The sequence below is a fragment of the Lissotriton helveticus genome, chromosome 5_1 (assembly GCF_964261635.1).
Source record: "Lissotriton helveticus chromosome 5_1, aLisHel1.1, whole genome shotgun sequence".
Classification (NCBI taxonomy): Eukaryota; Metazoa; Chordata; class Amphibia; order Caudata; family Salamandridae; genus Lissotriton; species Lissotriton helveticus.
The window spans coordinates 1,812,570,497-1,812,590,721 of NC_136065.1; the positions used below are offsets into that span (position 1 = coordinate 1,812,570,497).

General features: G+C 53.2%; 1 protein-coding gene across 3 annotated transcripts in view; it reads right to left on the reverse strand.

Annotated features, from left to right (window-relative positions):
• The window catches only part of MEIOC (meiosis specific with coiled-coil domain), a 1,190,863-nt gene that overhangs the window by 112,171 nt on the left and 1,058,467 nt on the right, over window positions 1-20,225 (reverse strand). The gene's annotated exons all lie outside the window — the stretch shown is intronic.

Consider the following 20,225-nt stretch of genomic DNA (forward strand, 5'->3'; position numbering starts at 1 on the left):
TGAACCAAATAAAGAGCTGATCAGCTACCCAGTGTTCTTTGGTATGATCTATGTAAAAGCTCAGTGCAAGAGAGTCTCTACTCATCTTTAGAGGGATGAGGCGGAGAATAGAATGTCAGTAGTGTGATGGTTTGACCGACATGGAACGGCATCACAACTTTCACATAGTTCTCAGAGCCAGCTTGTCTGGGATGACGGTGATGTATGACGGATTAATAAGCAGAGCCTGAAGCTCATTCACATGCCATGCTGAGGTGAAGGCGACCAGGAACATAATCTTGATAGTAAGGAGCCGTAAAGAATGGCTGTGGAGCTGTTTGAATTGAGTGCAGATCGAATAAGTGAGGATGAGGTTGAGGGCCCACTGGGGCATCCCATAAGGAGAGGGGGGAAAACCTATGTTGTAGCCCTTTCAAAAATCACATCACAATAGGTGACACAAACAATAAGAGCTGATCAGGCAAAAAACGAAGGCCGAAAGATAACCTTAAACTATGCCCAAAGCAAGGACTTGCCTGGCAAGAGATAACACAAATAACAGGAAGTCAGAAAGTTTGACCTAGAGGGGATCAATCTAGTGTGTATCGCACGAAACCAAACTTGTCTCAACAACAGGTGTATACAGTTTTTGTCAAAAGATGTGACTGCCAAGATGACATCAACCACCTCCTGAGGAAAGTCTAAGGTGTTGCAGCTCAATCTCCATGCATGAAGATGGAGATTGAGAAGACCCGGGTGGATAACCAGACCTTTCTAATGCAACAGCAGATCCTCCCAGAGGGGCAGTAAACAAATAATTTGAGAGATCTGGACGAGCGGAGAGCAGATGACAATGAAGGAGTAGACAAGAGGATAGCATTATTGGTTGCCAACGTGTTTACTGTGAGAAGGAAGAAGAGAAGAGGTTAATCAATCGAGTGGCTTTAAACGTTGTATCTAAAATTTGATTACATGAAGTTGATCCAGTGATTATGCTATCTACCATATAGGGAAGATATGTTATGGCTATGCAAGAGAAGATTTTACTCTGATTGAACTTGCCACACGTCAGTAATAGAGGATCAGTGTTCAATTTAATGTACCCTACTTTTTGTGCTGGGTGAATCAATCTATTGGACAGAGGTCCTCAAGAAGGTGATCAAGAAAACTTTGTATCCAATGAAACGTACATTGACCGAGGTTGTGTTGAGACCCCAGACCAAGACACAGCAATGGAAGACTAAAAGAAGTAGTCTCCTTAATGGGCCATTTAGGATTATTCTGGAGTCGTGGGAAATGTATGTTGGAAGTGTTTGTTAGCTTGTTGTTTGGGTATGACTGAGAGACAGTAGATTATGAGTGGGGTACTGGGTGGTATTTTGTGATTTCATATATTTCATGATGTAATTTTTGGGTTATCAATAAATAATCTTTCTGACAGGGCAAAGAGTACAATGTGGATGGCTTTTATAAAAAAGAATTAAGACATGTGGCATAATTTATGTACAAAAATATCAAACGTGCATGATCAAAAGTAGTTTAAGAATGTAATAAAGGGGGCATGGCTAGGCGCGAGCGAAGATGGCCGCTTAGTTTAGAGCTCCGCCAGAGCCAAGCCCTAAATCCTCGTAAATTCGGCCAAAATCCTGCAGGTGACACACAATAATGACGGGGGGGGGGCCTTGAGAACCCTGGCGGCGCCCTAGACTGCAATCCCGAAGCTCTCACTCACCTCGGCCGCTGCGGAGTGTCTGCAGCGCGTGGACCTCCTGTGAAGTCCCGGAGGCTGTGTATCGAGTGACCGCCTCCTTCGCCCACGCGAGGGATGCAGTTCGGGGCAAAGAGAGGAGCGACGGCCCGCAGCAGGTCAGACGAAGGCGGCATGCGTGGTGAAGGTGCTGGGGCCCTCGGACAGCCTTGTGCGGCAGTCTAATTGAAATAGGTGGCGGAGGCCATTGAGATCGGCGACTAGAGGGGCGGACACTTCCCTTGGCTGTGTGCGCGGTGCCTGGACGGCATTCGGTGGTGCAGTGCCACATAAGGGAGTGAGGCTGGATCTCACGGCGTCTACAGGCCGGAAGGAACTTTTAAATCAGGACTGAGGGAGCGGTCGCGGCCCTGCCTACCGTGAGGAGAGGAGCACAGTGCTGGCGGTGGGGCCCTGCGAGGCAAAGTCAAAGACTCTATGGGGGACGCCCAGGAAGCGCCTCTACACTGCAGCTTCTCCCCATCCTACCCATCCTGGCTGCACTGACCCCTGCCTATGTGAGGGGTGGACGGCCTTTGCCCGGGAGGGCTGATAAAGTAGAGGAGGTGCCCCGGAAGACGACAGGCCGGGCGGGGAGGGCCCCTCAAGAGTGGAGGCGGCAGGAGTATTGGTGGCGGCCGTGGGCACTGTCGAGCGGTCCTGCAAAACAGGTGGCTGTAATATTGCACTGGAGGCATTGAATGGAAGCTGAAGGTCGGGACCGTGCTCCGGTTATCGAGTAACACGCGCCTGCGGCCGGGACTGAAGGCCCAGTGCCAGGCTGGAGAGGAGTAGACGGAGAACCGCATAGGGTGCGGTGAGGCCAGGAACGAGTGGAGACCTACAACTACCAAGAACAGTGTGAAGCCCTGGAGGCGGAATCCTTTGATCACTTGCTAGCTCTAGTGGGATAATGAAGCGGAGGAGTGAGGAGTATGGGCGGGCTGCTGTCCGGGTGTGCGGAACTCCACGATGAAGCCGAAGGGAGCGGCAGTGATGCAGGCGAATAAACTGGATAAGTATGCGGTCCCAATGGTGGCCTCCCAAGCCGAGGGAGTGGCAAAGGACCGTCCCGCGCCTGCTGAGCCCTCCTTGGCCTCCATTATGGCTGCAATCCAGACCTTGGAGACCACCCTGAAGACAAAAATCAACAAGATGTCGATCGAGATGTATCTCATTCGTGCGGATCTCGGCAAGATGTCAGAAAAGACCAAAGTTAATGAAACAGACATACGGGAACTCCAGGCCTCATCCAAGAAACTCAAACAAAGGGTCAATGAACTCATGCATCAGCATCGTCAGGTGGCCCTGAAGCTGGAGGACCAGGAAGGGAGGGCCCACCGGAACAACATCCACGTGGTGGGCGTTCCAGAAGGTTTGGAGGGGCCCAGTGTGGATCTTTTTCTGGAAGGCTTGATCCTCAACTATCTCAAGCCTAAACGTCTCTCCAACATGTTCACCATCGAGAGGGCGCATCGTGCGCTGCTCCCTAAGCCAGAAACCGGGAGCGCCTTCGAGGACAATCATTGCGATGATCCTCGATTATAGAGACAGAGACGCTAACCTGCGGGCTGCCAGGCTGATGGGAGACATACAATATGAGAATGCCACTGTCCGGTTCTTTCCCGACTTCACGCTCAAGGTCCAACGTGAAAGAAGCTCCTTCGATGGAGTGAAAGCAGCGCTCCGGAGTAAGGGAATCAAATATATGATGTTTTTTCCGGCTAAGCTCAAAATTATCGCAGGAGGCAAATCCTTTTTCTTCACCACGCCGTCGGAAGTACAAGACTGGCTGGATAAAGAACCGTTGCGGCCGTCCGCTTAATCAGGAAGAGCTGAATGGAGGAAGAATCTGGCCACTTCACCGGGATCATTGGACGGCAGGTCGGATATGGACAGAATGAGTCAGCTTTCCTGGAGATCGAGGTTGGCCAGTCCTAATATGGGTGATACCCAGAGACGCTAGTGAACACTGCTCAATGGAAGGACAGAATATATGGACCATGGCGATCTGCGATGCAATGTATATAATTCATTCATGATTTTGGGATGGGAGAATCCCCCCCTCCCTCTCTGAAGGCACTAACCAATGGGTGGGAGGGTTATTGGGGACCGCATAGGGTGTGAACTTGGGCTAATGCCTGGTCTTCACTTAAATTGCTCGTCCATACCGGGTGGGCAGCCCCGGCCAGCCGTGAAAACAGCGAGACAGGCAATTGGTAGACGGGGTGAGCGATTAATAGGTGTCATGAGACAATACTTAAACACGTGTGCACATGCTTAGTTGATTACGGAGATGGTGCTTAACAGCTGGGGCTGGCGCATTTCCCCTCTGCGTAGTTTGTCCGGAGGGACGTTTTTCTCTCTTCTGGGGTGTATTGGGCGACAGGCGCTCTGCTGATTGGGGATGTGGGTAGTTTGAGACCTACACGGCAGGGTAGCAAGGAGGGGGGGGGGACAACAGTTTCAAGGTTCAGTGATGTGGTTGGGCGAGGTTGGGGGGGGGTTTGGAATGGTGAAACAGGGATTGTTCAGATATGCTAGTTGAAAGTCGCAGAAGATCCTCATGGCATGCTACTTTAACGACTACCGATGGTTACGAAGTGGGATAAGAGTCTTAAAATACTTAGCGGGAACGTCAACGGTTTGGGGGAAACGCTGAAAAGGAGCATAATAGTTCAGTTTGTAAAAAGGCACCTCCCAGATGTGGTCCTCTTGCAGGAAACCCATCTAGTCGGAAATATCTGCCAAGCGTTAAACAGATGGGGGTACACATTGGCTGTTCATGCTGGCTTTACTTCGGGATCCCCTGGGGTGGGGATCTTATTGCGCCGTAACTTTCCATTTGTCATTGACCACACAGATATGGATCCACTGGGACGCTTGGCAGCGATCTCCGGGAAATGGGAGGGACGCAGACTCAACCTGGTGACGATTTACATTCCGCCAGGTCTCCAGACCCAGTCATATGGCGATCTGGGTAGACTTCTTCTTTCCCTTCTTGACGGGCAACTCCTAGTAGGAGGGGACTTCAATGCAGTAGTGTCGGGCGATTTAGATAGACAACCACCTCGAAGCTTACAGCCGGGGCACATGTGGCTCCCCAGCCTCCTGGAGGCGTTCAGTTTAACTGATCTCTGGCGCCTTCGGCACCCGCGCCAACTACAGAATACTTTCTTTTCAGGCCCACACTGCACTATCTCGAGGATAGATTATATCCTTACGCCGCTGCAGCAGGATATCACAATCTGAGAGATCACACGAGGGGTATCTCGGACCATTCCCCTACATGGGCACATCTCACTGTTGGGGATCAGAGGGTGGAGTGTGTGGCTCCTATAAATGCCTGGTTTCTACGTAATGCTGAAACCAGGGAAAAAAGTTATCGATCGACCTATACTTTCAAGAGAATGTTGGGACAGTAGAATCCCCCGTGGTCCTCTGGGAGGCTTTTAAGACTGTGCTGAGGGGAGAAGCCCTCTCCACAATCGCAAGGAAAGGGAGGCACAGATTATAACTATCGAGAAGGATCTTCTTGCTCTAGAGGAGGCGGCTCAGGGTGCCGACAGTCCGATACTCATACATCAGATGCAACTTAAAGTGGCTGAATACAAAGCTTTGGCTACAGATGCTGCTAAGACCTTAGCGAGAGACAGGGAAGGCCGATTATATGACCAAGGGGACAAAGCTGGCAAGTTGGTAGCCTGGCTGGACAAAAAGAAGCAGGCGCAGAGGGTGGTGTCTGAGCTTAGGACCGATGCAGGGATTCTCCTAACTGAACCTCAGGAAATTATCAGGGAGTTCGCTGCGCACTTCCAGAGGGTGTACAGCAGGGGGTCTGATCTACCGGAGGAGGACTCGGCTGCTCTACTAGCTGACATTAAACTGCCCACCCTCTCTGACGAAGATAGAGAGTCTATGGAAACTGAGCTCACAACGGAGGAACTGGCCAAGTCGATTAATGAACTTAGGTCAGGCAAGGCTCTCGGGCCCAATGGACTCCCTATTGAGCTTTATATGCTCAAACCCGACTGCTTGGGTCAACACCTGAAACATATGTTTGATGCCTGTTGCGAACAGGGGATACTGCTGAGGGACCAGCGCATCGCTACAATTGTGGCCATACCTAAGGAGGGGAAATTGAGAGAACTATGTTCCTCCTACAGGCCAATATCCTTGTTAAACGCTGAGCCCAAAATCCTTGTGAAGCTGCTCGCCAACAGGATCAAGCCTCTGCTCACTACATTGGTCCATCCGGACCAATCGGGCTTCATGCCTTACCGCAATACTGCGCTTAATTTGCGCCGTATTCACAGGGTTTTGGGTCGCTGCAACGCGATCTACGAGGACGAGGTGGTAGTCTCGCTGGACGCCGCAATGGTGTTCGACACGCTCGAATGGCCTTACATGATAGGGGTTCTCAAGAAACTGGGTTTTGATCCGAATTTTATGGTCTGGGTGCGCCTACTTTATATTGAGCCCTTAGCCCAGGTGGTGGTGAACAATAACATTTCGGAGGTTTTTACTCTAGAAAGAGGAACAAGGCAGGGATGCCCCCTCTCACCCTTGCTTTTTGCCATCTTCCTGGAACCACTAGCGGCCTGGATAAGACAAGATCTCTCCTTACGGGGGCTTAAATGGACGGATGGTTGGAAGGACTGAATTCCGCTTTACGCGGATGATATTCTCCTGTACCTCGCGTCCTGGTCCAAGTCCCTGAATGTAGCCTTAGACATATTTACCAGCTTCTGGAAGAATTCAGGCTATAGTATTAATTGGGGGAAGTCACTCCTTTACGTCCTTCATGGGGCTCCACCAGTGATTCCGCGCCATTGCCTGATTACAGTTGCCTACGGAAGGGTTCACGTACTTGGGAATTTTCATCTCCAAGGAGAAGGCCGCTCGATATGAGAGAAATCTCCTACCGCCCCTGCAACGGTTTAAGAGGATACAGCCATATGGAAGAAACTCCCGTTGTCCCTACTGGGTCGGGCAGCGCTTTTCAAGATGATGGCGCTGCCACGGTTTTTATATGCCCTCCAAAATCATCCAGACTTAGTTCCACAAGCATATTTTGCTGCAGTTGAGGCCACCCGGAGAGAGCTGTTATGGGCTGGGATGCCCCGAATATCCCTTCAGAAACTCACACTGGGGTTCGTACGATGGGGGAATAGCGCTTCCAGACATCCGGAAATACTACTGGGCAGCACACCTCTCCGCCATAAATCAGGGTACATACTGTGATGGAAACGATCCTGGCTATGGGATGGACAAATGGCTCTTCCTGGGTGGGAATTACGAGGCTGCACTTTATTCTAGACCTAACAGAAACCCACTCACTGGCCCAACAAAGCACTCTGTCCAACTTTGGCACGTAGATAATCGTAAACTGGGATGGGCGGATAAGCTTACGCTAGCTACCTTGCTCTGGGCTTCTGAAAAATTGGGAACACTGAGTCGCACAAAAGGGTTTCGTAACTGGTACCTGATAGGTATTTCCCACATAAAGGATTTGTGGGGACCCAGCGGGGTGGTGACATTCGCCTAGCTTCAGGACACTTGCGACTTAGCACACACGGAACACTTCCAAAATCTGCAGGTCAGACATTCCCTCCAGACTAACATTCCACCGGAACGCAGCTCCCGGGGTCCTCCCCCCTCGAGGATAGATTACTGGACGATCACCTTCAAGAAAATACACATACAAAAAACTCATCAATCACACAGTAAATGGGTGGCAGACAGACTCGAGATTGACGATGAGGAATGGAGGGAAGCCCTCTCATCCCCCAAAGTGATAGCAATATCGGCAAAACTGAGAGACTGATTCAACTGCAAGTGCTCCATCAAGTCTATATATCTGGCATCAGACTGGTGTTGATGGGTAGGAGTGAGGATGGGTTCTGTAGGATACAATGTGGAGAGATGGGGATGTTCTTTCACATAATATGGGAATGCCCATTGATGCAATCTTACTGGAAGCGGGTACATAATTGTATGCATGTGGTTTGGGGGGTAAAACTGTGACCAGAGGTCAAGAGGTGCCTTCTGAACATTTGGGAGCCCACGGATCTATCAGCAAAAGGCAGATTGTGGGTGATGCTGGGGCTCGCAATTGCGAAAAGAAATACAGCACACCTGTGTGGTGCGGTAACACCTCCAACGCTAAGCTCATGGAAGACGGACATGGACTGGTGCATGCTCCAAGAAAACAACAGTTTATGTGGCCCGGGGGTGTCCCCATAAGTGGATAGCAGTTTGGTCAAATTGGAATGAATACCGTGGTAATATCTGTGAACCTCCCCTTACCCCATCCCATGACGAACCACTAGAAATGTAACAGAATTTTGTATTGTCAACAATTGTGTGAGGTGACACCAGCTGTAAAGGAAATGTCTTGCATTCTGTACGGAAATGATGTGATAATTAGCAATCCCTGTATACATTGCCCACTGACTTTAATTTTTGCAATAAAAAGATTTAAAAAAAAAAAAAGAATGTAATAAAAATTCGAAAGAATATTTTTGGCCAGTGATTATGTTGAATTGATTCCTGTACCTAATGGACCTAAATTTAATATTTGGGGGTACCCTTTTCATAAGAGGTGTCCCGAAGGGTCAGCCTGATTGGAGGGAAGATGCTGAAGCCCTCAAGTTTTGGATACCATACTCTCCTTGCCCCATCCCGAACCACTAGGATGACCTGGACCCGGTCTGTCCTGATCTTTTCGAGAACTCAGGGCAGGAGTGGTATTGGTGAAAAAGCATATAAGAGCAGGGCTGGACTGGCCGTAGCAGGCACTGGGTGTTTCCCAGGTGGGCCACTAGGGTGGGGGCCCTTTTGGGATCCTAGGGGCCGTTTTTGTTACCCGGGGTCAGCAATAGCGGCCCCCTGTAATACAATCGGCCGAAACAGGCCCTCTCAAGCTGCTCGGCTTTTCACATCATGCCAGCGCCTCTTGGCCTCCTCCATTGACTTCCTCGACACTCCGACTGCGTTCATGTTTGTCAAATTGGCGTTCAGTTGATGTTAGTGTTCTGTCACCTCCGTGTCGCTGATCTGGTTTTCCTGCGGACTGCACCCCATCTTCCTCTTCCTCTCTCCGTGCCCATCCCCGACTCCGAGGTTCCTTGCTGGTGGTCTGTGGGGCTTGCGTTGGCCTCTGCACTCGGCCCAGGTGCATCCATGGTGCTACGCAGTTTTGTTTGGTTTTTTTTTTTTTTTTTTTGTTGCTTTTATAGTGTATTTCCCCGCATGACGCGTGGGAATTGCAGGTCTGTTGCTGGTTTTTGTATCACGATTGGCCTCATTGCAACTTTTTTTGTGTTCATGTTTCGCATTTTTTGCGGTGTCACGTTGACTTTATCACAGACATTTGATGCGTTATTGTGAGCCTATCGCATGGTACCGCCGTGTTGAGAATACAACGTTAACACAGTGTTATTTTCCCACGATAAACTGCGATGTGTAGAGTTGCGTTAAGCTAATTTTGCGGTAATTATCACAAGGTTTTGTGAATATACCCTTAGTTCTTTCAATGTAATATACTATGGCTCTTTTTACATCCAGTTCGAGAAGAACAAGTTACTTACCTTCGGTAACGCTTTTTCTGGTAGATACAATATCTGCCTGTGGATTCCTCACCTTGTGAATATCCCCTTGCGCCAGCAACATTCGGAAATTCTTTTCGTAGCTTCGCGCCGACGTGGACTTGGACGTCATAGAGGCACGGCACCGCTGGCGACTCCGCTGACGTCACCGACGCCTATAATAAGCCCATGCCGGCGTGATGACATCAGTTCCGCCCTTTTTTCCGTGCCTTCGAGGCACACGGACGGACCAATGACAGTAGACATATACCCAGTATACGCAGTACAAATATCAAGGTAACACACACAGTGTGAAGCAAATGCAACAAAACATTTGAAATAAACAACCCCTTGAAAATAAAACAAATACATAATAGAAACTCTGGCATAGAAGAGTGGACAACGGGGAGGCGGGTGGGTCAGTGAGGAATCCACAGGCAGATATTGTATCTACCAGAAAAAGCGTTACCGAAGGGAAGTGTGAGAAGTTGGCCTGATATGCAGTGCTCACTATTCTAGTGATCACTATGTATCAGTCCAAACAACCCTTATTGATGATTGGTTGTAAGTCAACCTTATAGACCAGCTATCCTAGTAGCATGGATACGAGCAGTCTAAGGCTAAGACTCTAGAGGGCGTGTTAAGCCAGCTGTTTTACCATCACATTACCCCTTGAACACCAAGTGAAAGGACACCACACAAGTTGTTATGAAAATAAACGTATATTTATTTATAACAAGTCTACCCTGAACTCTTTATGAGTCAGGGAGCTAAGCACACAACAAAACTCTTACGAAAATACTTTAAGTCGCACAATTTACACAAATGCCCTAGGAGCACGAAAAACCATATACACAGTAAGTGGAATGCGAACTTGCTAGCAGGTAAGTAGTACTTTTCTAGACTCAGGAATCGCTAGGCCTACAATTCTAAACACTGGGATTAGATGCAGGAGGCCTGTGGACGTCGTGTGCAGAGTGGGAACTCTCACGCGTAAGGCGGGAAAAAGTCTATGGAGGCTAGCAGTTGCAAAGTTACTGTTCTCGGGCGAACCCGACTAGTTGGGACGAAAACGGGAGTGGATCCGAACACTTGGAGTGTTGGACTATGCTGGGGCACCGGAGTGCTGGATTTACCTAGCCCAGGGGCTGCGGCTGCATAGGGTTCAAGCTGCGTCGGAAACCCACGTTGACGGACCAGGAGCCTGAAGAAGAAGTTGCTGGCAGGCGGCCAGTGAAGAAAAGTTTGAAGAGATCCAAGCCTGGATCAGGGAAGAAGAAAACCTGAAAGCAGAGGGGACCAAGTTCTTGAATCACTAGCCAGTGATTAAGTGGGCACCAGGATGGCACCGGGCGAAGTCACCGCAGTCAGGTGAGTGGGCGCTGCTGGGCTCTGCAGTCTCTCGGACCAGGAGGCGTTGTCGGCGACCAGGATGGAGGTGCGAGCTGTCCCACGAAGGTTCTTGCTGTCGACGTCGCTGGACCCAGGATTGGGCAACAAGTCTTGGCAAATGCAAGGCCCACGCGGTGGACCTAAAATGGCCTCTTGAGGGGACCAGGAGGGTCCAGGGTGCTCCTCTTTTGGAGGGAAGCACGGGCTAGTCTGGAGCAACCAGACCAGCAGTGTTAGTTGTCGTGGAGCGTCGTGAGGGGGCCACTAGCCAACGGGCAAGCGACCTGGACAACGCGGTGAACAGCAAAAGGCAGAAGGGCCCCACGCCGATCTCGTGGATGCAGGGGGGCTGGACTTCGGTGCTGGAGCTGCTCAGGGTCGGGGCTTCTCTTACCCCAAGGCACTCAGTCGAGGGTCACTCAGGCGTCGTGCTGGACAAGCGTCGTGCAGTTCTGAAGATGGCCGGTCCCTCGAGGTCTCGTCACACCCACGGATCACAGCTGGGCTGATGATGTAGGTTGAGGTCAGAGGTGCCAGGGAAGCCGGTTCTCGTCGTGCTGGAGCAGTCTTGATCCGAAGGAGAGACTGGCAACAAACCGCGATGCTTGGTTGGTGCCTGCTGCTGCAGGGTGACTACTCCTTAGTCACAAGGGAGAAATCTTAGGAAGAGTCTTGAGTTCCTTCTTGGAGAAAGTAGTTTCAGGATTCAAAGATGATCTGATTTGGAAGGGGGCCAGTTCCTACCTTTATCCTGCAAAAAGGGGCTGGCACGCGACTAAGTCCTGCCCTATGGGTGGGACTAGGAGGGGGGTGGTTACACCCCTCTCCTTTGGCGGGCTTTCCCCAGGCCAGGGGCTGGAGTGCCCCTGGAACTGGTTTCAGCCGGCCTATGCACAGTGAGCACCGGGGTGCCACTTGCAGTCACCTTCCTCCGAAGCCCTGCCTACCTAGGATACACAAAATCCTGTCTGGGACGGTGCTGGCACCGCCCCTGGCAGGAAACCCTTTGTCCTTGCCTCCTGCTCTGGGAGGACTCCCAGCAGCAGGAGGGCAGACTTGTGTCTCGGTGGCAGCATCCATTTTGTGGAGCTAAGGCTCTGTTTGACTTTAACCGGGGTTACAGGTTACATACATGTCGTGTCCCTCTAGAAGGGTGGAATGCTAACCCCGTCGCCAGAATTGGCGAGGGGTTAGTATTCCAATTCGTATGACACCTTACTCGACATGTTTTGATAAAGCCATACCAGAGTTGGCATATAACCGTGAGGATTATAATGCACTTAAGAGTATATGGTATGCGATATCATGGAAACGGCTAAGGGATGGATCCCGAAAGCCGTAGACAGGCTCAGCTCATGCCAGAGCACCATCTCACACGATTCCAAGCACTCTGCCTTCAGGATTGTTAAGGCCTGCCATAGGAGTGACTGATACTACAGCAGAGGGTGAGTACACCACTCTGCCCCAGCTGTCAAGCAGCCAGTTGTGTCTGATTTAGTTAGTCAGCCCAGGGGTGGCATAATACATGCTGCAGCCCCTGGGAGACTCCTGGGTGCACCTCAGCCCTGGTTACAGGGACTTGAGAGGGCCCAGTGCCAATTCAGTACCTGGGTACAATTTGGATTAGAGAGAACAGCTAGGCTGTGGGTCTGATTAGCAGGCCCACAGCCAGGGAAAGTCGTAAACCAGTGAAGCAAAAAGCAAAAATCTGGGTGATCATAGGATTGCAGACCCTACTCTCCTACAGTAAGTAACTTGTTCTTCTGATAGATACATCTGCCGTGTGGATTCCTCACCTTGTGAATAGAGTCCCACAGCAGTCCCCACTCCCGGAGGAGGGGGTCCACTCTTCTAGACCAGGAAATCCTGAAGGACAGAGCGTGCAAAATGACCGTCCCTCCTCACTTCGGAATCCAAGCAGTAATGCTTCGCGAATGTGTGGAGGGAAGACCAAGTTGCCGCTCTACAAATATCCTCTACAGGCACACCTCTAGCCAATGCTGAGGTCGAAGACTTAGCTCTAGTAGAATGAGCCCTTATACCCTCTGGTGGTTCCTTACCGGCCAAAGAGTAGCAGATCTTAATACAGAGGACGATCCATCTTGATAAAGTCCTCTTATGGACCGCTCTTCCTCTCTTGCAGCCAGCAAAGCCAATGAAGAGCTGGTCATCCAACCGACAGTCTTTAGTTCTGTCCAGGTAAAAAGACACCTCCCTCTTGGGGTCCAGACGGTGTGATCTCTCCTCATCCTTGGAAGGGTGTGGGGGAGGATAAAAGGTAGGAAGGGTAATGGATTGACCAAGGTGGAAAGGAGTCACCACCTTAGGCAGAAAAGCAGCCCTTGTCTTAAGAACCATTCGATCAGCATGAATGGTCAAGAAAGGGGGCTTGGAACTAAGAGCTTGAAGCTCACTTACCCTCCTTGCCGAGGTTATCGCAACGAGGAAAACTGTCTTAAGAGTCAAAAGCCTCATAGGACATTTGTGAAGAGGCTCAAAGGGAGCACCCATCAGAAAGGTCAAAACAAGATTCAAGTCCCACTGAGGCACAATAAAAGGAATAGGAGGGAACTTATTTATGAGGCCCTTCAAGAACCTTAAGACTACAGGAGATTTAAAACGAGGGGGCTGGTCAGGCAAACAGATAAAAGCCGACAGCGCTGAAAGATAGCCCTTCACTGTGGCAACAGCAAGACCCTGCTGTGCCAGAGAAAGGGCAAACTGGAGAACATCAGATAAATGGGCCTTCAAAGGGTCTATAGACTTCTCCCTGCACCAAGTAACACATTTTGACCACCTATAAGAATAGATGGACTTAGTGGAGTCACGCCTGGCTGACAAGATGACATCCACTACATCAGGCGGGAGAGAAAAAGAACTCAGGTTGCCCCGTTCAATCTCCAGGCATGAAGGTGTAAGGTCTGGAGGTGGGGTTGTAGAACCTGCCCCTCCATCTGGGAGAGGAGATCTGCCCTGTGAGGGAGACGGAGCGGCGAGCACGAGGAGAGGTGGAGAAGATCTGTGTACCACACCCATCTTGGCCAATCCGGGGCAATCAATATAACTTGGGCCCGGTCTTGGCGAATCTTCCTCAGAACCCGAGGAATCAAGGGTATGGGAGGAAATGCGTAAAGGAGTCGTGAGCCCCAACTCAACTGAAACGCGTCCCCCAAGGCTCCTTGCATCGGATACTGAAGACTGCAGAATAACGGGCAGTGAGCATTCTCTTGAGTGGCAAAAAGGTCCACCTGAGGAGTCCCCCACGTCCGAAAGACGTGGCGAACTACCTCCGGATGAAGCCTCCACTCGTGGTCGGCAGAGAACTGCCGACAGACTGTCTGCACGAACGTTCTGAACTCCGGCCAGATGATTTGCCATCGACTAAAAGCGTCTCCGAGCGAGTGCCGCCTTGGAAATTCCAACGCGCAGAACTGATGACACTGCGCGTTCTCTTCGGTGGCGAATAGATCTAACCAAGGCTCTCCCCATCGCTGAAAGAGGCCGTGCGCCACGTCCGAGTTCAGACGCCATTCGTGATCCATCATGCACCGACGGCTGAGCTCGTCCGCCCTGGCGTTCAGAGAACCTGCCAGGTGTTGAGCCACCAGGGTCACGCCCTGGCGTTCCAGCCATTGCCAAAGGCGAAGAGCCTCTTGACAAAGGATCCACGACCCCACACCGCCCTGTTTGTTGCAGTACCACATGGCGGTGGTGTTGTCCGTGAACACCTGCACTACACTCCCTCGTACAGAGGGGAGGAATGCCTTCAGTGCTAGACGAATCGCCCTGAGCTCCAACATGATGTGGAGCCGGGCCTCCGCCGGAGACCAGAGGCCTCTGATCTCCGCCTCTCCCATGTGGCCTCCCCAGCCCTGGAGGGACGCGTCCGTCACAACTACGTGCTCCGGTTGGGGTAGGGAGAGGGATCTGCCGCTGACCCAATCGCGGTCCGTAAGCCACCACTGCAGCTGTCTCGCAGTGCCCTCCGAGATCAGGACGTGGTCGGATAGGTTGCCCTGATGCTGGGCCCACTGAAACTTCAGGTCCCACTGCAGAGCCCGCATCCGCCACCTGGCGTGATGCACCAGTAGGATGCAGGAGGCCATCAGCCCCAGAAGCCGCAGCGTCAACCTGACCGAGACCCGGGATAACGGCTGAAAGATGGGAATCAGAGCCTGAATATCCCGGACCCGCTGTTCGGATGGGTAAACCCGAAATCGTGCCGAGTCCAGAACCGCTCCGATGAAGAGGAGCTTCTGAGAGGGACACAGGTGTGACTTCGGCACATTGATGGAAAACCCCAGCTGGTGCAGGAGGTCTGCCGTCGTCTGGAGGTGGCCGACGACTGTTTGGGGCGAGCCCGCCTTCAACAACCAGTCGTCGAGGTAGGGGAAGACTGAAATCCCTAACCGACGCAGATGAGCTGCGACCACCGCCATCACTTTCGTGAACACCCGTGGGGCGCTGGTAAGGCCGAAGGGGAGCACGGTAAACTGAAAGTGCCCGTGGCCCACCATGAACCGCAGGTAGCGCCGGTGGGCAGGCAGGACAGGGATATGAAAATAAGCATCCTGCAAGTCCAACGCTACCATCCAGTCTCCTGGGTCCAGGGCAGCAAGAACCTGAGCCAGTGTCAGCATCTTGAACCTCTCCTTCCGGAGGAAGCCGTTGACGTTCCGTAGATCCAAGATAGGGCGTAGGCCCCCTTTGCCCTTCTTGGGTACCAGGAAGTAGTGGGAGTAGCAACCACACCCTACTTCTGGCCCAGGAACGCGCTCGATGGCCCCCTTGGCCAAGAGGGCCGTAACTTCCTCCTGCAGAAGTCGCAAGTGATCCCCCGATACACGGTGGTTCTGCGGTGGCATGGCTGGAGGAGTCGCCTCGAAGGGGAGGGAGTAGCCCCTTCGGACGATTTGCAGCACCCACCTGTCCGAAGTGACGGTGCGCCAGTGGAGGTGGTGATGGCGAACCCTGCCTCCAACTGGCGTCACATGGGCCTGAAAGCACGGACTAGGAGGGTTTTGAGGCGGATGCTGCGGGGGAAGGTGTGGACTGACCTCGCCGTTGCCCCCGACCGCCCGGACGGCGGTTCCCACGGCCGCCACCGCGTTGGGTATTGCCCTGCGGTGCGTGGCTGGCGACGCGTGTGGGCGCACCCCTTCCGTGGCCACGAAAGGAGTGATAGGCAGCCGGTTGCTGGCACTGGCCCGAAAGGCCTAAGGACTTGGCCGTAGCCCTGGAGTCCTTAAAACACTCAAGCGCGTGGTCTGCCTTGTCGCCAAAGAGGCGACGGCCATCGAACGGCATGTCCATAAGAGTGTTCTGGACATCTGCCGAGAAGTTGGCGGACCTCAGCCAGGCGTGGCGTCTGACCGCCACCGTCGTTGACCAAGTGCTTAAAAGAACGTCAGTCAAGGCCTCATTAAAGGGCAGCAGAGGCTCAGCCGAGCTTGACTGCGGTTTAAGGACCTCAGTGAGGAAATTAGTCCTCACGGCCGCGACGGGGAGCTCAAGGCCCAAGGCCTTGGCAGCCCTCATCAGCACCACATTATAAGTTGCCCCCTCCTCCGAAGCCACGGTAGGAGGGGAGACAAAGCCAGTGTCTGGAGAGGTGTCCAGGCCACTGGCATCCCCAAGGTCTCCTGACCAGTCCTCATGAGACTGACACTCCCTGGTCAGAGGGTCCTCAGACCCCTCCCAGTCCTCCTCCTCACCCATCTCCTGAGATTCAGGGTCTTCAATTAATGGGGCCTGTTCGTAAAAGTGAAAATCACCCAAGGGCGTCTGGAGCGGTGCCCAGCGGGGCCGTCCCGACGGCTGAATAGGAATGGCGATAGGACCGGGGCCGGCGCCGGAGGGGACACCTGAGGGTCCGACGCCGGGGAGGTCGTAAGATCCACCGGCGACGAACCAGATCCCGAAGGGGGGCCAGCGGCGTCCTGCGGCGCCGGGCCCGAAGGCGCCGGCGGCGTCGGAACAACTGGACCCCTCGGCGCCGGGCCCTCGCCGCCGGCGGCGTCGGGATAACAGGGAGCTGCGGCGCCGGGCCCGAATGAGCCGGCGGCGTCGGGACCGAAGCACCCGACGGCGTCGGGACCGAAGCACCCGACGGCATCGGGGCCGGAGGCGCCGATCCGCTAGGACTCCCAGACGGGTCCGCTGGGCCCGGAGGCGCCGCGGAACCCGTCGGAGGAGAGAGGTTCCTCATGGCCATGAGGAAGCGCTCGATCTCCTCCGGCGTCGCGTTCAGCCCAGGGACTGGAGGGTATGGAGCCGGACGCGGCCCCGATGGAGCCGCGTGGGCGGTGTCACCCGAACCCCCGGCCGCATCGTGCGAGCGTCGGGGGGAGTCCGAGGAGCGATGACGCCGCTTGGACTTCTTGTGCCTCTTACCTGACGACGACTTCGACCCGGAGGAGTGAGGCCTACCCTCGGAGCTGTGGTGGCTCCGGGCCCGCGACCTGTCCCTCGACCTCCCGTGGGAACGGGACCTCTCACGGCGCGGGACCGACTGTCGGAGTTCGAGGCGCCTCCGGGACCGCTCCCGCCTGGCTTTCGAAGAGAGGGCCCGACAGTCGGAGCAGGCCTTTTCGTCGTGGTCGACGCCCAGACACGACAAGCAGACGCGGTGAGGATCCGTGACCGACATCAGCCGGTCGCAATCATCACAAGGCTTGAACCCGGGCATCCCTAAGGCACCGATCGGAGTCGTAAAGACTCGAAACAGGGTCAAAAAAGGATCAAAAAAGTTAGTCAAAAATGACTAGGGTTACTGCTTTTTCCAGATCTGCGCTTGCTGGCGCGGAAAAAAGAAGAACTGACGTCAGCACGCGGAGGCGGCGTCTAAGTACTCCGACGACGTCATCACGGCGCCCACGACGACGGACGCGGAGCCGCAGACGACGCCTACCGACGCGCAAGGGTACTGCTACGCAAAATTTTCCGGATCCAGTCTGACGCCTGGGGATATTCTAAGGTAAGGAATCTAATACTAACGTGTCTCTTTCAGATGCAATCTTACTGGAAGCGGGTACATAATTGTATGCATGTGGTTTGGGGGGTAAAACTGTGACCAGAGGTCAAGAAGTGCCTTCTGAACATTTGGGAGCCCACGGATCTATCAGCAAAAGGCAGATTGTGGGTGATGCTGGGGCTCGCAATTGCGAAAAGAAATACAGCACACCTGTGGGGTGCGGTAACGAACAAGTTACTTACCTTCGGTAACGATATATCTGTAAGAAACAGTAGTTAGTATTAGATTCCTTACCTTAGAATATCCCCAGGCGTCAGTCTGGATCCGGAAACTTTTGCGTAGCAGTACCCCTGCGCGTCGGTAGGTGTCGTCTGCAGGCGTCCCCTGCGGCTCCGCGTCGTCGTGCGCCGTGATGACGTCGCTGGAGTATATAGACGCCGCCTCCGCGCGCTGACGTCAGTTCTTTGCACACAGCTTTTCCGCGCCAGAACACGCAGAGCCATGTGAGAACTAACACTGGTGCCATTTGAAACTAGGGCCCTGAAAGGGATGTCCTTAACCCTAGGTATCAGTTCGCAGAACGGGGAGGACGGGTGGGGCGGTAAGGAATCTAATACTAACTACTGTTTCTTACAGATATATCGTTACCGAAGGTAAGTAACTTGTTCATCTGAAAGAAACAGGTTAGTATTAGATTCCTTACCTTAGAATAGATACCCCAGCAATACCAACCCCGGTGGTGGGTCTGCGAACCAATACAAACCTACACCAGAAAGTCCTGGAGGACCGAACGGCCAAAGAAGCCATCCCTCCGGACTTGACTGTCCAGGCAGTAGTGCCTCGCAAAGGTGTGCAGCGAGGCCCACGTAGCCGCCTGGCAAATGTCCTGCAAAGGGACTCCCCGGCCCAGGGCAGTAGTAGCCGCCGTGGCCCGAGTGGAATGGGCCCTCAGCCCAACAGGAGGCTCCTTCCGAGCCAAAGAATAGCATGCTTTGATGCACAGGACGACCCACCGAGAGATGGTTCGTGTCTGTACCCCCCTTCCCTTCTTCTCACCCACGTAGCCAACAAACAGTTGGTCATCCACCCGGAACTGGCGTGTGCGATCCATATAAAATGAAAGCGCACGTTTTGGGTCCAGACGATGGAGCCGCTCTTCATCCTTTGAAGGATGCGGAGGCGGGAAGAAGGAGGGTAAGGTGATGGACTGCCCGATGTGAAAAGCAGAAACTACTTTGGGCAGGAAAGAAGGCCTAGTCCTAAGAACCACCTTGTCAGGATGGACGGACAAGAAAGGAGATTTAACAGAAAGAGCCTGGAGCTCACTCACTCTCCTGGCAGAGGTGATGGCAACCAGGAAGGCCGTCTTTAAAGTGAGAAGACGGAGAGGACAGGAATGAAGCGGCTCAAAGGGAGCGCACATCAAGAATGTCAGAACCAGGTTCAAGTCCCACTGAGGCATCACGAACGGAACAGGAGGATACATGTGCGTGATGCCTTTCAAGAATCTCAGTACAATAGGGGACTTGAATAAAGATGGCTGATCAGGTAGCCTTAAGAAGGCGGAAAGGGCAGAAAGGTAGCCCTTGATAGTGCCCAGAGCAGAGCCCTGCTGGGCAAGAGAAAGAAGGAAGAGGAGAACCTCGGAAAGAGGGGCAGAAAGGGGATCCACAGCCTTTGCTGTGCACCATGCCACAAATCTGTTCCACCGGCAGGCGTATACCGACTTTGTGGAGGGACGCCTGGCTGCCAGAATCACATCACAGACTTCAGGAGGCAAGTCGAATGGCCTCAACTGTCGCCGCTCAATCTCCATGCATGGAGGTGGAGGCTGGACAGGTTCGGGTGGAGGACCGTCCCCTGCTGCTGCGACAGAAGGTCCTCCTGAAGGGGCAGGCGGATCGAGGGACCGACTGACATGCTGAGTAGCTCGGGATACCAGTATCTTCGAGCCCAGTCCGGAGCCACAAGGATAACTTGGGCCCGGTCGCGCCTGATCTTCTTCAGCACTCTGGGCAGAAGTGGTATAGGCGGAAAGGCGTACAACAGACCGCAGCTCCACTCGCGCCGAAAGGCGTCGCCGAGCGAGTGCCGTCTTGGAAACTCCAACGCGCAGAACTGATGACATTGCGCGTTCTCTTCTGTGGCGAATAGATCTAACCAAGGCTCTCCCCATTGCTGAAAGAGGCTGTTCGCCACGTCCGAGTTCAGACGCCATTCGTGATCCACCGAGCACCGACGGCTGAGTTCGTCCGCCCTGGCGTTCAGAGAACCTGCCAGGTGTTGAACCGTCAGAGTCACGCCCTGACGTTCCAGCCATTGCCAGAGGCGCAGAGCCTCCTGGAAAAGGGTCCACGACCCCACACCGCCCTGTTTGTTGCAGTACCACATGGCGGTGGTGTTGTCCGTGAACACCTGCACTACACTCCCGTTGACAAAGGGGAGGAATGCCTTCAGTGCTAGGCGAATCGCCCGCAGCTCCAACATGTTGATATGGAGCCGGGACTCCGCCGGAGACCAGATGCCTCTGATCTCTGCCTCTCCC